The sequence below is a fragment of the Ptychodera flava genome, chromosome 11 (genome assembly GCF_041260155.1).
Source record: "Ptychodera flava strain L36383 chromosome 11, AS_Pfla_20210202, whole genome shotgun sequence".
Lineage (NCBI taxonomy): Eukaryota > Metazoa > Hemichordata > Enteropneusta > Ptychoderidae > Ptychodera > Ptychodera flava.
The window spans coordinates 41,711,687-41,733,144 of record NC_091938.1 but is presented as its reverse complement, the minus strand read 5'-3'; the positions used below and the strand labels follow the sequence as shown (position 1 = coordinate 41,733,144).

General features: G+C 39.7%; 1 protein-coding gene across 1 annotated transcript in view; it reads left to right on the top strand.

The window, feature by feature from the left end:
* Positions 1–277: 277 nt before the first annotated feature.
* LOC139144535 (prestalk protein-like) overlaps positions 278–21,458 on the top strand; it is a 48,826-nt gene continuing 27,645 nt past the window's right edge. Inside the window, exon 1 of the mRNA XM_070715233.1 lies at positions 278–393. The gene's annotated coding sequence lies outside the window, so the exon portion shown is untranslated. The remainder of the gene's footprint in view (positions 394–21,458) is intronic.

Genomic DNA, 21,458 nt, shown 5'->3' with positions numbered 1-21,458 from the left:
TACGTAATGGCATTTGCGAGATTGAGTATTCCGTTTCATTACTTGTTAATTTTCAAAAGTAAATATCAACATTCTGTGAAGCCAGTAAGTATTCGACACCTGACGTTTTAACAACCTCTTCACTGACAGCCTTCAATGTGAGGAAATGCCCAAGGTTTGTTTTTGCCGAGGACAGTACTTTAACATACGACGTAAACTATGTAAATAAACCCGCTTTGTGAGGTGGTCGAGGACACATGAAATATACGGCCAGATAAAGATTGTTGAGGTAATACGCGTGGTTTACAGTGCTCAGGTGTGTCGTGATGGTTGTAGTAACAACAATTTAGGTAGAAATTACTATAAGCACTTGGATGTTCACGGCTAACCAGTCGGAAAGTCATATTGCTTAAGGTAAGCCCTTCTCCTATTAAATAGCAAAGACACAGATAGTACTTCTTGCTCTGAAACATGAATTGTGATTTGTTTTAGTACAAAAGTGGTGAATTTAGACAATTCGCATTCAAAGTCAAATAAGACAACGTTAAGCACGTTTGAATCAATTTTGTCGGTAGATACAGTTTTGGATAGGAATAATAACTCTATGAATATGAATCTAGGAACACGTGATAGAAGTCCGATAGAAATATTTGAATGGTAACATCTTGCACACGTGGCCATATCAATCGACCAATCATAAAGTGATACAGTATCAATCACGAACATGGTCATTATGCGTGACAACAGTGTTTTTGAGAGGTAATCGCCGATAAAGCAGCAAAGACGAGCAAGTCTTCACTGTTGCACCACATTATGACAACGCGAGGGTGACGCGACATGAGTAATTTTTCTCTGTGGAAATATGTTAAATGTCCATACAAAAAGCAAACCGCGATTCAAAGGTTTTCTTTAAAAATAGATAAACCATGACAGAGTATTTTTACAGTCAACATCACTTTGCAAAGAGGAGAGTGATAGTGTTCTGTACACACCAAGTCAGATCTGTTGAAATTGGCAACCCGACATTTTGTGAATTACATCAATTTCATTTGAAGGTAATGCTTGTATAAAGGCATTGTGTCTAGTAAAGTAAACGTGGGCAACTGGGATGAAGTAAGAATTTTACACCCCATTTTATTCATTTATCTACATGAAGCGAAGGAAAAATTAACCATCCATGTAACTAAAGTGTGACCCTGACCTATATATGAACTCACTCACGCGCAGCAGTGCATTGTCCTGAACTAAGCGGGGAAATTCCCTGCTGAGCATGTTTATACACGTTCCGAAGGTGTACGGGAAATTCCGTGTGAGTCATCACCATCAAACTAGCCTATATAAAGGAGCCCCGTTGTCAGTCCGGCCGGCCGGTTGCGGAGTCTAGCTGATGTTGAACACGAAGTTCCTATCGGTACGAACTAAATTTCATATCCATTCAATCCATAATGTCTTAAATATCTTTCCAGAGGTGGACTAAATCCTTCTTGTTTTTGAATTTCTAGCGCCTGATGAAATATGTTCTGAATAAGTTCTGACCCCGGAGCCTCCTCGTTCCGAAGGGTTGCACCTTTTTCTTGTATTTGTGTAAGCAGCTGTTTATATTGAACGTAATAATGTTTATATTTCTCTCGCCTCTTTGATACTCCCGTTTTCCCTTGTATTACATCAATAACGACACCAGGTATAGGAGTTAAGGCTAACAGTACCGGAACTGTAGGAATTGCTGCTATTACAGCAGAACTTACAAGAATTCCCTTAGTAATATTAAGAGCCATATCAATTCGACCCATTAATTTATAACTTCGTCGATATGCAGCACTTGTTCTTTCTATGTAATCAGCCAATTGTTCAACGCTTTCAACAACTGAGATGTGCATTTTTTTTTACTGTATATGTAAGGGATGATAAAAAATAATTGTAGTAATATAGAAATACAATATGGCAGAAGGAGGAGAAGATATACCACTCCAGGGTTTAGATGATGCAAATGTAAATGATGATGATGACGCTACTGCTGAAACATTCTTTATAGACGATGATAATGCCCTTGCAGAAGTCGATCCTTACCGGGATATCTCAAGCGCGCGGAGCCCGCAGGTAGATCCTTCGACTAAATTTGGAGTAGAACTTAAAATACAAATGGCTGAAAAATTCTTAAACGAGAATAATATTACTGATGAAGCAGCACGAAACGAATTATTTTTGAATGCAAAGATTAGGTATGGAAAGCTGTATTATAAAGAACTCAGGCTATCAAACTTTCAGGAAGTGGTTTTAAATCGCTCAAGACAGTAAAAAAAGAAGCAGGAGGATATGAATTTGTAACTAAAGTATACAGTAGATGGAGGACAGCGCAGAGCCCGAATATGTGAGTCGTACATTGTATTCTGAAGATGTGAAAAATGATAAAATACCGGCTGAGAAGATGACGCCAGAAGACATGGGTGTATACAAAGATGAACTGACAGAGTTACGGCAAGATGCTTCTGGTAATGCAGATAAAATACAAGCTTTTGAAAATAAAATCGAACAATGGAACAATCTAAACCCAGAATATAGAGCTATTAATGATGAATTAAGGATTGCGAATATGCGTATTAGCGACCTTAACAATGAAAAAGTTAAAATAAGGCTATTGAAAAGAGAAGTTGAAAAACAGTTAAAGGAAATTCCTGAAGATCACACCCAAGGAAAAGAAAAAGCCAAGAAACTACTAGCTGAACTCATAACAAGAGAAGCTAAAGTTGACAATCGAATTGAATACGAACATGGTAAGATCAGTGAGGCACGTGAAAGTCTAGCTACGACTAGGTCTCTTCGTGATGTAATTTCCGATCCAGAATTATCACTCAGGCTGAAGCTGACAGAGTTATTTAAACGAAATGGTATTACAATAGCTGCAATACTGACTGCCCTTGGAATGACAATATCAACAATTGCCCTAGCTGTGACTAAAGGAGGAGGAGGAGCGGGAGCAGGAACTGGCGGGTCTGGTTCAGGTCCGCCCAAAGTATATACAAAGCGAAAGAAATTGTAAAGCAATTTGGCGAATGGTTAAAGACATTGGCCACAAAAAGTGCTGCTGCAATACCAGGTTTAATCGGTTCCCTCGTCAGTTTTCTATTAAAAACAGCAGGATCGGTGGTCGGATTTGTTGGAGAACAGCTATGGATATTTTTAACTGGATTAACATTAGTCATTATAAATAAAATTATGTATTAATATATGACAACCCTACGGTATCAACATGTTGGTGAAAAGAATATTGCAAAGTTTCTTTCTAAAATAAAGACCTGTTTGGTTTCTCTGTCGAATTGGAATGGTGCAAACTTCGACGAGTAAATCGACATATACTTCGAGCAAATCCAGGTGTCCGACTCAAAGATGATAATCTATATCATAACATATTAGCTTTCGTGAAGGAATGTCAAAAGACTAACTTCTTTAAGCGACTAGAATTCATAGCTGTATTCCAGGATACTGAGGATGACCAAGAGGCTCATCATCTCCAAGAATATTGGGTCCTTCGATTGATTCGCGACACAGGCAATCGATTTATCTTTCAGTCAGACGGAAATATTTATGTAAAGATGTGATTTTTCTTCTAAGTCATTATATACACGAAGTGAAACTTAATTTTCTTTTTAACATGTAATTTCTTTTTTTCTTCTACTATATACATTACACGAAAATGGGGTACGATAGAACATTATCACCGACTTTCACCAACCGAATACCGAATGGAACAAAGTCAGAAAGAACTCATCACGTGATTGCTCATAATCCAAGTGAGGCAGATCCAGGCCAGACACTTATCATACGATGTCCAAAGTTAGAAAGCGGAGTACTCTTAGTTCCAGATACTTTCGACCTGGTTTTTGATCTCGAAGTAATGGGAGATGAATATAACCGAGTAGTACAAAATGTTGCAAAAAATTTGGTGGAGCGTATGAAACTCACATTTGAGGGTCAGACACTTTTCGATTTGAATAAATATAACCTTATTGAATGTTATCGCGATCTCTTCAAACATAAAAAGGAGAGAACGAACATGACACTGTACGGAATTCAGAACGAAAATCTAAGAAAATTGAGAAGTGTTGCGAAAGATGCAGATGCCGCCGTCGTGGGTGATATTTTACTTCTCAACACATATAGAACAAAATATGCTATTCGTCTCACTCATCCCCTAATAACAGGTCATGGAGTTGCATATCCAAAAGCGTTAGGGAGTCATATTGAATGGGAAATTACGTTGGCACCCGCCCCCCAATTACTTGTCAGTAATCAGGTTGTTACAACCAATTATAAATTAAAAAACATTCAAATGGAATACGAAACAATTTCTGACCTCGATCTCGCGAGGTCAACTGCTGGTTATTACAACGGTGGAAAAAGTTACCTTTACGAGCATATACATTATTTTAGAACAATCCCATTCAAAGAATCGGACACGGTTATCAATGAAAATATAAATGTACCACGACGTAGCATTAGAGGTATCGCAATACTCTTCACTAAAAATCAGAATCAGGCAGAACTGAACAGTGAACTTTTTCTTAACCCATCCATTGAATCTGTGTCTGTATCAATCGAAGGCATTGCAAATAAAGTGTACGCTCAGAAGATGTACCAAGACAATTTTGGCGAGAGGTGCGACGGTATTTTGCTGAAGATAAAGATTGGTGTGAAATTGATATAGATGAGGCCGATTATTTGAAGAATAAATTCTGTCTGTTTATCGATCTGCGTAGCTTTAAAGATATTGAGTTTCATGGAAATGGTCTTAAAGTAATGAACACAAAGGACGGAATTCAACTTGAAATTCTGAAGAAAGATACCGAGTGGGGTGGCGATGACGCTCACAATGATAATATATTTGCCCACATTTATGTTATCAGTGATGCCCAGGTCACTGTTGAAAATAGTAGATTAATGTCTTTACAATATTAACCATGACCCGTCGTCCGTCCTATCGGCCATGTTTCTGCCAGCCATTCGCCTGTGTCTGGATTATATAACTGCACACGTTTGATATCATTTGGCGCCATCATGATTTTACTACGCTTTTCACTACGGATTTCTCCAGCCTTTTTCCGTACAAACTGTACAAACTGTGCCGGCTCCGGCTTCTTCCCAGTTTCAAACAGATCTTTATAATCTTCAAAGTTCAAATGTTTTCTAACACAAACATCTTTCACCCCTTTATTTTTTTTCGTCTCCGAAGTTGGAGTTCGAAAAGCATACACTTTCGAGCGTATGCCGACAAAATCAAGAATAGGTTCACCATTCAACTCATCTTTAAATTTACCTATCACTTTTTTATTAATCTTCGGAAAGTTGGGGGCCACCATGGGTCCGCTCATCCCACTAGTATCATATATAGACTTCTCACCATTCTTTTCCACATCTTCTCGGACTATATCATTGAAAGTGCTGACGCGTGAGCCGTCCGGGTTCGGGATCGGCACACTGTAAACAAAACTGTCAGTATCCATGTAGGCTAATCGTATTCCAGGGAACTTGACCCGAAAGTAATTGTAATGCGTCTCATACATTAGCAGCTTAGAAAGTTCCAGTACTGCCGCACCAATGAAAACTGGTTTTACATATCTATGCTCATCCGTTTTCAGTTCCAGTAGGGCACTGTCGCAGGAATCGCCATCCTCTTCGGAAGTTATGAAAGTTATATGTTTCATCTTTGGATTATACTTCTGAATCTTTTTACGTCCACTATCCGTGCCGTTCCAGTCCGAAACAAATTTAAAGTCTCTGTACTTTCGAACATCTCTATTGTCTTACCGAACATTGCATTATTCATCAGCTTATAGAAATTCTTTTCGAATCTGTCCTCCCCTTTGCCCTCATTTTAGTGTTAAAGTCAATATATTTCGCGAGACATGGAGCTTCATCGAAAGCAAGCACCCGATAAATCTTTTCAATCTCATTCCCATCCGAAGATAGAATTCCAGCAACTTGTAGTGTAAGACATAGGACTCTCTATCCATCACACTTGTAATCAGTCGACCGCCCTGCCTCGGAAATTCATAGTGATGCGGTGCTAATGGCAAATCGCTGTGTTCTTCATGTAATTCGACCGGATATTCTAAGTCTACTTCTAGAAAACTTGGTGGAAAGGTGGCGCCAGGTCCCCACGCTCCGGCTCCGCCCCCGCTCCCCCCTCGGCGGCCCATTCCTCCCACTCTTCCATCGTCATCCAATGAAGTCCGCCCGTAGGCATTGCTGACTCATTGCCCAGCCGTAGAGATTGTTTGCATCGAGATATTTTATTTCGGTCACCGGCTTCTCTGGATCGTAATTCCCGTAAGCAGGATGATTTGTCTGTAAATAATGAATATTACACTGGCTGATGCCGCCTCGAATTCCCCGTTGTACGAAAGTCATCTGCTCAGCATCTTGAATGAGTTTAAATTTATTACCCGTGTAAAGTAACATAGCATCCCATGTCAAGCCAGGCGCTGACATATAGTGGGCTGGATCTAACTTGTACGCTTCTAAACATGTGTCACGGAAATTTTCGAATATATTCGCAAGAAGTAGAACGTCAGTCTCACAATAGAATTCCATATAATCACGAATCGTCTTACACTCAACTTCGTCCCATACTCTTAATGCATGTTCATAATCAGACTCAGAAATCCCCTCTTCCGTCAATTCGCTATAAAATTCCCCTCTCTCCGGGAGCTCACCCTCTCCCAGTCTGTCAACCGAGTCTAAATATTCGTAGGGGAAGAAACCTTTCGCCCTTTGAATGTCCGGGTACGAAAGTGGTACCGTCGTCCATCCGTGGTCCGGCACAGTTTTTGCCAACTTCGCCAATGACCCCATCATCAGCTGAGCACTGTCCATAAACTTTATAGAAAAGAAACGTCTCTTTATCTCCCTCTTCCCTCCGGCAACAACAATTGAGGCGTGAAAAATAAATGTTTTCGAGAGACCCATAATTCCTCCATTGCTCGTCTTAGCTATAATTTTAGGCTCTGGTCCCCCTCCGTCGTCGATTTCATGTATTCTTTCAAAATAAAAGAACCATCGTATCCCTTGAGGTTGTGAAAGTAGATAGGAATGGTTCTCGACGGCCGGCATCCTTCGCAATAGAAGGTCGCCTCCTCCTTCACTACTCGGTATCCTGCCGGCTCTCCACATGCAATACAGACTGGATCACATCCGTCGCGCCGGTAATTAGAAGGATCCCTCATCGGTATTATTTTCCAATAATACGATTTAGAATAATACTCGGCCCGTTCTTTCATATCCTTTAGAAAGTCTGTAACACAGGAGAGACCTGTGAATGTTCTTTTACCATAAACAGTGGGTCGGCCTGGGCCTCGTTCCGAAGGTCCCCACCCCCGTTCCACCATAACATACGAAAGACAAATTGGAATGTGTCGGCCGGTCCCCTTCTCAATAATTGCCTCAGTATCTGCATAGACGACGTAGGGAGAGGGACCTTCTTCCGATGTCCTTCAAATTGACACACTTCCTTAGGAAAATCTGGCTGGGCAGTGTCTGTTCCACAGTATACCTGATGTTTTTCTAATTCTTCTGTTGACTTAAAACCTCTTTTACAAACCATACAAATACACTTCCGTCTGCGCTCATTCTTTCGATTAGTACGAGAATTACGAAGGCGATTTTCCGCAGTAATTGGTACGAAGTGAGAACGGCCGCCGTCTTCGCCAACTATCAGTAAGATATTTGCTATTTGATTCCTATCACCTTCAGAACGGGCTTCACCTTCGGCTCCGCCAGGGGCACTATATAACACAGTTATGTCGGACGGGGGAGTGGGATCATTTTCGTAGATCTGAAATACTTGAAGTTTGACCCCTGGATTTTGCTGCTCGAAGCGCCTGAATACAGTCAGATCGGCGGGCGTAGGAAAGGGAATACCTTCCCAACAGTAGTCAGCAATAAATGGGGCGTACGTATTCCATTTTCTCCTTACCTGACCACATTTCTTTTCACGAAACTCCGGATCGCTCAACTTTATACTTGCTACGATGGCGTATTGAAAACAATTCTCGCTGCCCGAAGGTAGCACCAGATCGCTAACACAATGCTTATTTTTTAACCATCCGGGAAGTTGGACTCGTTCCGTTCCCGTAGGAGCCCCAGCCCCGAGTAAAACTTCTACTAGAATTACTTCAAAATTAAGTATCTCCTCGAGAACGAGACCAGAACCCTCAACATTTTCAATTGTATCAAGCATACGATCGTAGCGATCTATTAATTGTTGCCCCACATCCGATCCCGATCCTCTTACATCTTTTGTGTATGTATCTTTATTTAACATACAATGTACGCGGTTGTGTATTACCAGTTTTCGGATCCGATAATTTGACTTCCATTTCGGTATAAACAGAGTACATCTTTCGTTCCGTTTCTTTGACCATACCTTCAATATCCACCAGCTCCCCGATATCCTTGACTCGCTTGACTTCAGGAAATTCTTTTCGTAAAACTGCTCCCTTGAATGCTGTATGTAATCGACGGGCCATCTTTATGATATATACTATCCTAAAAATTTTTAAAATGAAAAAATAATTATTCTATGATAGGTCATCAAAATCCACTATAATATTTTTGTCAGCATTTATTTGTTTATATATCTCACCTAATCTTTCTAAGTCGACTAGTTCTTCCGCATCTTGAATTTCTGGTTTATTAGGCGCAGCACAAAATATTAATCTCTCAACAGTGAAAGAAAGAGCACGCTTACTTAAGCGCGGTTTAAATGCTAAGAATTCTATCTTACTACCTTTCCGGATATTACGAGGTACAATAGCAGGATTTTCTCGGACTGGTAGTAACGGACTCACTGTTTTAAAACCGCAGTCAATTTCTTGAACCATATCAATACATGTAGCGAAATCGTGACCTCTCCCTCTTTTAAACTGAAATTTAAAATACCTCATGCCCGGCTGTGCCTCGCTCCCTCGCTTCTGATACACTTTAGATGGATTGTAAAATCCGATAGTATTCTTGGAGTGAGCGGCCAGGCTTTCAGCATAACTTTTAGCAGTTCTTGCATCGAAACTTTCACCTAAGGTACGGAATACTATTAAATCGATAAACTTTTGAAGACTCAGTTGCCAACTGACACACACCCCATCACATGTAGCTGGATCTCCTCCCGAACCATATTTAGGTCCGATGTTGAAAACTACTTCTAGCTCACTGTCTACGTATATGAAAGGATCTACATATTCACCAAATACTAATTTGCTTCCATCATCAATTTTGATGTTTTCTCCGGTTTCAAGTATTTTTATTGCATCTGAAATAGAAAGGATTGTCATTGTCTTATCGTATATATCTTAATAAAAAAAAAAAATTTTTTCTATGATATAGTATCCCAAAATGTCATACATATTCATAAATGGACCAACTGGAAGTGGTAAGAGTTACGATGCATAAATTTGGCGGAGGACCGAGGTATCACGTACCAGAATTTGACACTAGTTTTTCCAGCAACATTGCCGACTTTTATAATGGGCGCCACGTTTCGATTGCCGATTTTCAGAACCAGTTTATAGAACATACGCTTAGTTTACAATGTCAGGCTGGGAGGAGGAGGAGGGAGGTTTCCTCCTCCCCCCTCCCTTCAGAACAATACATTATTTGTGACTCTTCCATAATTCAACATCTGACTTTTTCTCGAATCCGGGCGTTTCCACGGAGTGGGAAGAAAAAAAGATTGTTTCTAGAGCATTTGACCATTTACCCAGTTTCATTATCATATTCAAAGATATGCCTTGGGATTATTGCAGGCGGAATGTGTTTGACTCGAGCCAGGTCGTACGAAATCACCAGTACCGCCTTAGAAGAACTAGAAGAGATTCACAATAAGTTCAAACAGACTTTCTTAGAAATTTGCCACGACTACAGACTTCCATGTTTGGTAATTCGGAACGCTCTTACCCCCCTCGTTCTCAAGAATATACTTAATCCAACAATTGATACCGAGACAGTCGGACCAGTAGAATATCCACGAGCTTTTGACTTTGGAATTGCATGGGGCAGCCCTTCGGCACGCAATAGCTGTAGCCAGGGATTTTTAATAGACGGTTTCAAGGAGGAGGAACTTGAAAAAGCGTACTTCCCACCTGGTCAAGAACAACTAGAACAACCTCGAGTCTCACTCAAGAACCTACACAAACTTCTTAACGCTTGTGAATCTGTGTGTGCTTATAATGCTTCGTTTGACCTACGAGCACTTGACATTATGAAACCCTACGGTTCTGTAACACCGGACTTTGAAGTTACTTGTCTATGGCTCATGTCAGTTGTGTACATTATACTTCAACCAGAACTTATAGATAAAGCTGAAAAAGGGGGACTCGAAAGAACGGACTGTGGTAACATGCACAGTCGTTTTGAAGATCTTGCAAACTTAATATGTGCCTCCGGAGGAACTGAGGGGGCCCCACCTCATCCACATACGGCCGAAAAAGATGCAATAAGTGAACATTACTTACGACAGTACATGATAAATACTTGGCCAGGTGGGGGGTGGAAGCGGGGTGGTAAACTGACACTTTCGGCTTTCAAGAAATTAAGACTTCCTCCATGGTTCTTATTGAGTAACTTTCGTAAATACTTACGTTAGTACTTCGTAAGTACCAGCACAGGAACTTACGTAGTACTTGACAAGTACCAGCACAGGAACTTACGAAGTACTTACGTAGTACTAATAACATTTTCCTCTGGCTCCCAACTATTGAAACTTTCTGGATAACCTTTCCATTTTATCAGATAATATTTCTTTCCTCTAATTTTTTTCGTCTTCAAAATTCGTTCTACTCTGTACAGCTCGTCGCGTTCTGAAGGGGCGCTCTGAAGTTCATCGGAGTAGAAAGTGCCGAGTATTTCCTCTCCATTCAGATCTTTTATTTTGTAAACTGGTGGCGTTCCCAAGCCAGCTGCGTACACAACTTTTGAAACCACGAAAATCTCCTCTGTCCAATTTGGTAAATATCCTTTCTTAAAAGTGGTCTTGTATTTTGTAATTCGGACCCGTTCTCCCGGCTTGAATTCAGGTTGGCTCCCCGGCTGCCAACTCAGGACCGAATAGTGTATAAAATGCCTGCCAATCGTTCTCCTCTGTTACGTCCCTGGGTTTCATTTTGATACTTCCGTGAACGGTGTTATTGTAATTCTCGAGAAGGTGGGGTAGAATAGAAAGCCATTCACGTGTCTGTCTGTATGTAAAGTATTTCCACATCATCGTCTTGAGGGTCCGATTAAAACGTTCAACGACGCTAGCTTTTTTGTCACTGTAGGTGTGAAACCAATGAATGCCTGACTCCTGGAGCCACCCCTGCATTTTTCGATTAGTAAATTCCCGCCCCTCATCTGTCTGAAGTTTGTCGGGCCTTCTCCCGGATTTCTTAATCACATCTTGTAGTGCCTGTAACGTATCATCAGCCGTTTTTGACTGTATCGGCCTGGCCCATGCGTATTTGCTGAGCACATCGATTACTGTTAGCATGTATCGAATGTTACGATTCTCTTTTGCGAATGCTGCAGGGAATTCCACAAGGTCTGCTTGCCACTGTGAGTCTATCGATGTTACAAAAACGCGTCGGCTGCCCCGGAAGGCACCCCCATGAGAACGAGGTACCGGTTTATGTAGATTATAGGTTAGCTGAGTTTTTAACCACTCCTGCACCTCTTTCTTAGTAACGTGGAGTCCGCTGGCCCGTGCTGCGTCATACAATTTTTGCACACCTCCAAAACCAGTTTTCGGGTTGTAATATAATTCTCTAAGAGTACCTTCGGTAGAACCTTCGGGCGCAGCCATAATTGCTATATTATACGAATAATTTTATGTCGTACGGAGGGCATCTATATAGTACCAAAATCAGCGGCCACCGGACCCTCTATAAATCTCATACTATACGGATGCCGTAAACGAAATACTAGTTTACTGAATGGCCTACTTTTCAATTGCTTGATTAGGCCCACGGCTTCCTGTTCTGACACCTCCATTCCATATTCTTTTATAATAGTTTTGTTGTCTATCTTGTTCGGTGTGTAAAATAGTACTAACATCTGTATGTTTTCCCTGAATGGTTTACTAATACTAGTATATTGTTGAGTCAGAACCCAGACAGATAATCCGTCGTGCCTTGCGCTGAAACCAAGTTGGACTAAAACGTTACTGCGCTTCTTCATATCTTTGGACGAGGCGCAGTCATCGAGGATTATTAAAGTGTTCGTTCCAGCCCATTCTTTATGCACGTAGGTTAATGTATCATCCACTGCATCGAGTCCGACTGGAAATATAAACACATTATCATCGGTGAAAATGAATCTTCTATTATACGCTTTATTATTCATGAATGTTGGGCAAATGAATATCACATATTCGAATTTCCTTAAGTACGGACCGGTGAGGAGGTCCAACATAAATTCTGTTTTGCCAGAATATGTCGGTCCAGTTATAATCATGTTGAATGGTGGGGTTACGTATATTGACATTTCCTCTGGATCTATATAGTTAGTGACTTTATTCCAGTACCTACAATAGTAATGAATATTGCTAAGATAACAAACAATTTTACCATATTCGTGAATAGGGTCTACGCTGGTCACGGCTGCTGCCCGTTCCGGGAGGGGAGGGAGGGGACCGAATCCGAGTCGTGTCATTGTGAGGTGACTCTCCGGGCTCGTCCTGCCACTTCACGGGATCCGCCTCCCCTTCCATCTCATGTACAGCACTTTCTCGAACTTCCGTGTTTATATCACCATTCACCCCGAAGGACATAGATTCTGTAGCGTATTGCAATTCATTATTATAACCCGAGATTGCCGGGCCCGAAAGGATGACCATCTCAGACGGTAAGAGAAGTAAATTTGGTGAGACTGCCATATCAAGTTTGACACCAGTATTCATTATTGTGTCTTGATATCGCCTATAACTAATTACTTTGTCGGTATTGCGAATTTCATCTTCGAGGAGAACACCGAATTCTTTTCGGACTTGCTGTGCACTGCCAGTATCACCCACTATGGTACTGCGAATATTTGCTTGTGCGCCGAGTATGCAATATACGTAGGCTTCAAGACTTTCGTTGAGGCGGGCTAGGCCAGCCTTTGTTAGTCCCGAGTCTCCTGTCAGAGGAATGAAACTATTATATTGTCCCTCCGATCCATCATTTCGGAAGAAATAGTAGTGCGGTCGTCTTTGTCGGACAGTACATGTTTTTTCTTTCCAAAAATTGTATGTGTATAGAAAACACCTCCGTCAGAGGAGAGGAAAAAGTCATGACCGTTGTATACAGCGGCAGGCTGTCGAACGGGCCCACGATTAGTGTAATATTCATATCCATAACCAAGACCTTTATTTTGACCTTTTCGATAACGAAAGTCGGACTTCGTTGGACTTATATTTCCAAATTCTGTACATAGAAGTTCATATTGGACGAGATTGTACGGATTGTCGCCCGCTTTGAAGGTGGGGGTATCGTCTGGAAGTGCAACGCCCATTTCGTGAAGGATCCGACGTATTGTAAAGTATACATGGAAACGGCAGAATGATCGTATTTGCGGAGGAAATTTCCCTTCGGAACCGAAGAGATGGTGAATGATATACCACAACCAGTCGTGCTGCACCATACAGCGAAATTCAGTTGCTGGTCCAGTATTTCATCTTTGGACTGCCCAGCCAGACATTACTTTCTTTCGCTGATCGATGAGTGATTACGTTATCTTTAAATATATCCCGTGGATGGAAAGTAAATTTATCTGTCGGCGTTACATATATTTCTAAGTCCATGAGAATAGGTTTTATTCCCCCGTCCGGTTTGGAAGGGGGGGTATCAGCATGCTGTACTGTCGGTACGCTCGTCTTATTCAATTGAAAAGCAACTGGGAATAGTCTGTACTCATTATTCGTGTTTCTATATACGATAGATTTAAATGGAGGAGAATTTTCCCGGAATCCCTGTCGGAATCCCTATCGGTACGGTTCTGTTAGGGGTACTAACATTCCAGACTATGTTAATACTTTATTTCGGATTCAGGTTTAAACGAATTTTTTATTTTTACTAAGAATAGATAACATACTGCAAACAATGGAGAATTTAATAAAGTCATCGGCAGCGGCAAATATGACAGCGCATTCCGAAGGACCAACTGCAGCGTCGGACGCTCAATCCATAATAGAGACAAAACGTGAAAAAATACTCTGTGTCATCGCAAGTGGTCAAAGCAAGTTATTTTTTGGTAAGGAGATTACAGTTGCTGACGTAGAAAAATGGAAAGATGAAACGGTGGTTAAGCCTTCAAAATGTACGAAGCGAAATACAGTTCTCTTATAAGTGATACCATCACTCAAAGTTTCATAGATCTAGGAGCCCGTGCAATCAGTCAGGTAGTTCCAATCGATGACCGAGATAACTATGCCACTGATCTTAAAAAGGATTTTATTCTAAACAGTGAAATAAAACGATTATCAGGACGGATAGCGTACACGTGGGGGCCCATACTTGCTATAGTTTCCACCGGTTTAATTACAGGTAAACATTTAAATTTTAAAAAAATCGGGTTTAATATAGTACCTGAAATAAATGGATTCAACTTCGCAAACGGTTCCGACTCAGCAAACGGAAACGACCTCCACACCGCAAACGACTCCGTCAGGGACGACCTTCCCGACTCCGTCACAGCGCAACATAGAGAAAGTTACAATGCCGCCGAAGCATCCAGGGAGAGTTGCTGCGGGCAAGCGACTAGCGGAATGGAACAGGCAAAACAAGGAGAAGAAACGCCAAGCAATGGAGGGGGAGGGAGGGGAGGGGAGTGATGCGGTAGCGACAAACTGTATAAGCCTACCGCCTACAATGAAAGAACAGTGTGATAGCTCACGCGATAGCTCACACTGGTATAATAAATGTTATCTTGTTTTAGGAATTGTGGGAGTTTCATTGACTGCATTAGGGCTATATTGGGGGCGTGCTCGGCATTATTGTTCCGTCCGGAAAGATGAACCGCTTCAGAAAGCGAAAAAAACAGAGCCCGTAGCAGCTCCCTCCAGAACAGTTCCGACAGGGGTTCCGAGGGGAGGGGAGGGGGAGGGGGAGGGGGAGGGGGGTGTTCCCAGCTCCTCTACATTGTATGAGATGGATTAACTCCCCATATTTTTTATTTTTATTTTTTATTTTATATACTAGTCAGCAATCATGGATATTAAAACAGTTGTAAACACAATGTACGATGGTATTGTAATCGCAGGACTTGCGATGGGATATCTTATGATCTCCAGCAAATTTCTGAAAATAGAGGTTGGCGATCCAAGTCGACCAAATTTAACTCGATTGGCAAAATTAGGCGGTGCGACTGCTGCCGCGGTAGCAACCAAAGATCTCCTTGAACAGAAAAATATTATTCCTGCAGAACCTTATACTTCGTAATGGGCACCTTCGGAATAATAATAATATTCATCGAACATTTATACTTAGTAATATATACATACAACGTACAACGATGATCATTTGGATTGAAAGCAAAACAGGTGAACCTGTTACTGTTAATTTTTACCCTTGTATTGACACGACACAGTTTACGAAGATAAGACTGCTAGAGTGCGGACTATATAATTCATGGCATAACATAACATCGACGAATAATGTAATAAAATATCAAGAAGGTGACCAACCGAAGAAGACTAAATCAATACGTCCAGGTAACTACAATATCGATACGTTAAACAAAGCAATCGGGTTGAAGCAAAAAATTAATTTTGAAAAACATCTGCCGACAAACCACGTTCTTCTAACTTTGGCTAAAGATGTTAAAGTTTATTTCAATGCTACAGGTAGCTTTGCCAACGTCGTTGGCTTTTCAGATAAGCCAGAGGACAACCCAGTTATAAAAAGTACTATGAGTCCGAAGAAAGTGGATTTCTTAACAGTCACTAAATATATAGTTCATTCAGATGTAGTCGATGTTACTGGAAATTATGTTTCATTTGGTTCGGGTGCCTCCGGAGGATACATACAGGGGAAAGTATCGAACTGTTTACAAATACTTCCCATCCGGGATACGAGAGAAATAAGTGAAAAGGTTACTTACGATTTTAAAAACGGAGCAATTTCTATGCCATTGAGAAAAGGGGGAGATTACATGAATTCAATGCGTATCTGGATAACAGATCAGGATGGGAACATGATCGATTTCAATAACTGGCCAATTAGCTTTTGTATTGAATTGCTGTAGTAGTCCCGAAGCGGGCCGGTGCGTTCCGAAGGAACCTATCGGAAGATAAACCATCCCACGACTAATCCTCCAGCAATATAGATCATCTCATATTTCTTTTGCTCAGGGCTGGTTGATAATAATCTGAGAATTGCGCTAACGCTTGCGCTGGACTTGACGTAGAGTTGCTTTGCACCGCTTCTGCTTCTTCCAGGATTTCTGCATCTGTATCTCTTAATTCTGCCGCAGCATGCGCATCCTTTGCTTGATTTTCTCTTTCCCAGTCAGCCTGTAGTAATCTTTTTTCTGACCAGACGTTGCGATCATGTTCAAATTTTTCTAATGCTTTATCATGTCGGACCTTTCTTCAATAAGAGCGTCACCATTACCAGAAAGCTTTTGTCCGATAATATTTCCTCCTGTGAATGCTGTTGCATTTAATACAGCACCGAGAACTGTCATTCCTATAGCTGAAGCCATGACTGTGTATTGTATATTACAAGGTATTATTTTAATTTTCACTGTATATAGGTCCCTACGGAGTATGTCTGATCCAAGTGGCTTCGGTCTAGGTACAATTCGTATGCAAAATCTTGAGCTTGAAGATCTGAGTGATGTTAAAGTTAACAATAATACTAAGATGGCTGCTAATCATAATAAGGATTACGTCCTTCGTTATAAAGACCGCGAAAAATATTTCGTTTTAGCCAATGCCGCGGCGCCACCCCACGAACATGCTGTAGAATTTTCCGAACTTAAAGACATTGATGAAACTGTAATTGACGCCACAAAGGCTTCGAATGATTCTACTCCTTTTGCTCTGACATGGGATGGGGATAGTCAGAAATTCATGCCTTATAATGTGCCGCGTAACATCTTAGATATATTGGATAGTGAAATTGCAGGAGGTGTTGCTGAACCACCAGGAACTCCGAATGTGATTTATTTTGATAGCAATGTAAACAAATATAAATTGTTAGATTTTCGTAGTTGGCTTACTCCTACAAATCCATACATTGCACTTCTTGGTATACCAATTCATCTTAAAATTAGTCCTCTTAATACAATAATGAAGGCAGATAATACACTAAGAAGGTGGATAAACGAGGGGGAGAATTATTGCTCGTATACAGCTAGCGGAGTTCCAGTTAGATTATTTTGGGACACAACTTTAAAGAAACTGGGTCTTAAAAGTGTTGGTGATGAGGCAGCTGTTTCACTTTACAGACAGTAAATCAACAGATGACTGATAATATGAAAATACTTCAACATGGTACAGTTCTCATTAGATGTGTAAAGTTAGCTACTGGAGATGAATTTGACGATTTGGTTGGATATTATGCTATGAAAACAGATAACAGAACAACTTGTGATATTATCATAAGTATTGATAAAGATCGGGGAGGGGAAATGAGTATTGAATGTTTTGTTGGTGGGAATAGAATAGAGAACGACTTAGGAACTACATTTGTACGTAGAGATAAAAGAGTGAACACTTTAGATATCAGTACCATTCATCTGAAACGTCTCATATTATTTGAAGTAATGGTCTTCCGTCACATTTTAAGTTCAGAGGAAATTACTAAAATTTTATCTATCGGGTGAACAAGTTCGCACCGATAGGAACTTCGAGTTCAACTCATCATGCATAGATCACATCAGCTAGACTCCGCGACTGGACTGACAACGGGGTAAAAAGCTCCTTTATATAGGCTAGTTTGATGGTGATGACTCACACGGAATTCCCTCCGTGACATGTATAAACATGCTCAGCAGGGAATTTCCCCGCTTAGTTCAGGACAATGCACTGCTGCGCGTGAGTGAGTTCGTATATAGGTCAGGGTCACACTTTAGTTACATGGATGGTTAATTTTTCCTTCGCTTCATGTAGATAAATGAATAAAATGGGGTGTAAAATTCTTACTTCATCCCAGTTGCCCACGTTTACTTTACTACTATTGTGTCAAATGAAATGTTCTGATAGTAATATCACAACAGTACACAACCTTGGATCTGGTTATGGTACAAAGCTATGAAGGCACAGCAATCTGAAATTAAATGACTTTGAGACATCTTAGACAAGCAGAGTATATATATATATATATATTAATATATATATATATATATATATATATATATATATAACTTAATAACTTGGTTTATTACCATGAAAATGTAGTAGTACACTTCACAAGTCATAACAAGCAAATACAAAATTTACATTTCAGTGGTAATGTGGAGCCAGAAAATATAGCTGTTCGCTAGTCGAGCCTGGCCCATTTACAAAATTTAAATTAGTTAGGTTAACACGTACGCTGTTATACAAGAGTTCTACAAACATTATTTTATATTTATATGATACAAAGTTGATATCAGAGCGAGGTATTCCTGAAAATTCATACACAATGATGTGACGACTATTATGATTTAACTAGTTCACTGTAGGTATTCCTGTAACAGATACTCTCTCAGTGCTTTTGTAAAGCTATGCCTGGAAGTATGAGCTTTAATTACATTAGGCAACGAGTTCCATAATTGAGCACCCGTATACGAAATTGCCGATTGACCTTTACATGTGTACATTTTCGGCAATGTTAAATTCATCCCTACTTTTTGACGGGTGTCATAACAATGATCCACAACTTGGAAATAGTCTATCATGGGATGTGGTACATTTTGATGATATAAATCAAATACAAAATTACCAACAAGCAGCTTGTAAAGCTTATAAACATCTAAGATGCGTAATTTAAAAAATAAAGGTAATGACGGCGTTCTTAATCCAGAAAAAGTTATTGTTCGCATACACATTTTCTGCGTGATAAGAATGGAATTTAAATAGGATGAATACGTATTTCCCCATACTTCTAAACCATATGTAATGTATGGTTGTATAAATGATTTATAAAGTAATACTAATACATTTGTGGTACAAAATTTCTTATTCTAAAAAGAATTCCTGCCTTCATTCTAATTAGTGCGTTGACTCTAGTAATATGTTGTTTCCAAGTTAGGTTCTCATCTATATTTACACCAACAAATGACGCTTGATCAGACTGAATTAAAGGCACACTTTTAACACAAATATTACCATGTAAATACACCGATTTACGTTTCTGGTGAAAAAATACATAGGTGGTTTTCTTAATATTTATAGTGAGCTTGTTTGCATCACACCAACAGGTTACATCTCTCAACTGGTTTTCTACTAGTGAAAGGTCTATACATTTCGTATCACTCGAGTATGTGTGGAAAAGATTCGAATCATCTGCAAACAGTCGGAAATCCAAGTAGTCAGAGAAATAAGGCAGGTCATTTAAGTAAATGAAAATAGTGTTGGTCAAAGTATTGATCCCTGAGGCACTCCACACGTAACTGGCAATTTCATAGAACTAATACCATCTGCTGAAACATATTGGAATCTCTGATTTAAATAATCAGTAAACCAACGAATGGGGTTTCCTCTGACCCATAATTATGGAGCTTTTGATAAAAGAATAGAGTGGTCAATAGTGTCAAACGCTTTGGCGAAGTCTAGAAAAATTCCTATTGTAGTATTTCCCTTGTCAATTTGTTGCGTCAAATTGTTCAGTAAATTAATTAATGACAGTTTGCACTGTGTTTCTCTCGAAATCCATACTGATGTTTGTAGAGGAGATTATACTTATTTAAAAACGTAACTAATCGATTATTTACAATCCTCTCCAAGATTTTGCTAAGAAGTGGTAGCACAGAGATAGGTCGATAATTTCCAGGAATGTCTCTTGACCCTTTCTTAAAAATTGGAACTACTCGGGCTACTTTTAGGGCATTTGGGAATCGACAACTTGTAAAAGATAGATTGAAAATATAACAAAGAGGTCCAGAGATGTGTTCTGCAGCATTGACTAACAGTTTTGCAGACACATTGTCATAACCAACAGCTTTTTTTATGTCAAGCCTGTTCAGTTGACTAACAATTTCAGCTTCACATGTAGGAATCAAGAAAAAAAAGACTGATTTGAGGGGTGTGAGAGAAACTCCTCATATGAAGAACTAGAGCTACAAATTTTACTCGCCAAGCTTGGACCAATACCCGTAAAAAACTTGTTAAAACCATCTACAATATCTTGAGGGTTATTGTAAGTTAACGGAGTACCCTCATCTGCATTTACAATGAGCTGGTCAGGCAAACAAGTACATGGCTTTCTGTTACGAGAGCCAAGCACTTCATTGATGGTATTCCAAGTTGCTTTTGAATTTCCATAATTTTCCCTAAAAAGAGTAGCGTAGTAATCTCGTTTTGCAAACCTTAAAACTGTTGTCAGTGCATTTCTATAACGTTTATACTTTGAGACTTTGCTCATTTCATGACCTGATTTAATAACCTCAGCATATAAAGAGTGTTTTTTGTTAATCGACTTTCTTATTGATTTAGTAATCCATGGTTTACGTTTTAAGACCGATTTAAGTGACCGTGATACTATTGGAGCATGTCTATTACAACATTCAATAAAAATTGAAAGAAAATTATTATAAGCTTCATTTACATCATTATGCATGTAAACCTTATTCCAAGTTTGTCTTGACAGCTCTTGTCTGAAATTATCTGGAGAAAAATTCTTATAACTTCTATAAAATACTGTATCGGTCTGAGATACACCACTATTGGTGTAGATATTCTCAAAGATTGTGAACACAGGTAGATGGTCGGAGATATCTCCAACTAAAGTACCAGAGTAGACTGGACAATGGTTTATATTGGTATAAATATGGTCAATAATAGTTTTGGAGGTATTTGTAATTCGTGTTGGCGTTAAAATGAGCTGTTTAAGATCTAAACATGTCAATTTCGTATAAAACTGTTCTACACTATTATCTTGTTTTGAGAAGTCCATATTTAGATCACCAATTAGAATGCAATGTGTTTTGTCAAGTTTGATACTATCCAGTACTTCTAAAATACTATTTTCAAATTCTCTTATGCTTGTATTTGGTTTTCTATATATGATACCTATAATGAAAGAGTAATTTTTATCACAAACTTCTAGCCACAGTGACTCCGAGTGCAACACTCGAAAAGATAATACTTTATATTTTAGAGAACTATGGATGTAAGCAGCAACACCACCTCCCCTTCCCATTTCTCGACAGTTGTATTCTAATGCATAAGAGTTCAGATTGAACATGTCACTGTTATTCATATTCCAAGTTTCAGAGACTCCTATAATTTTAAACTTCTCATTCAATAAGTCCTCGTACAAAAGTTTGAAATC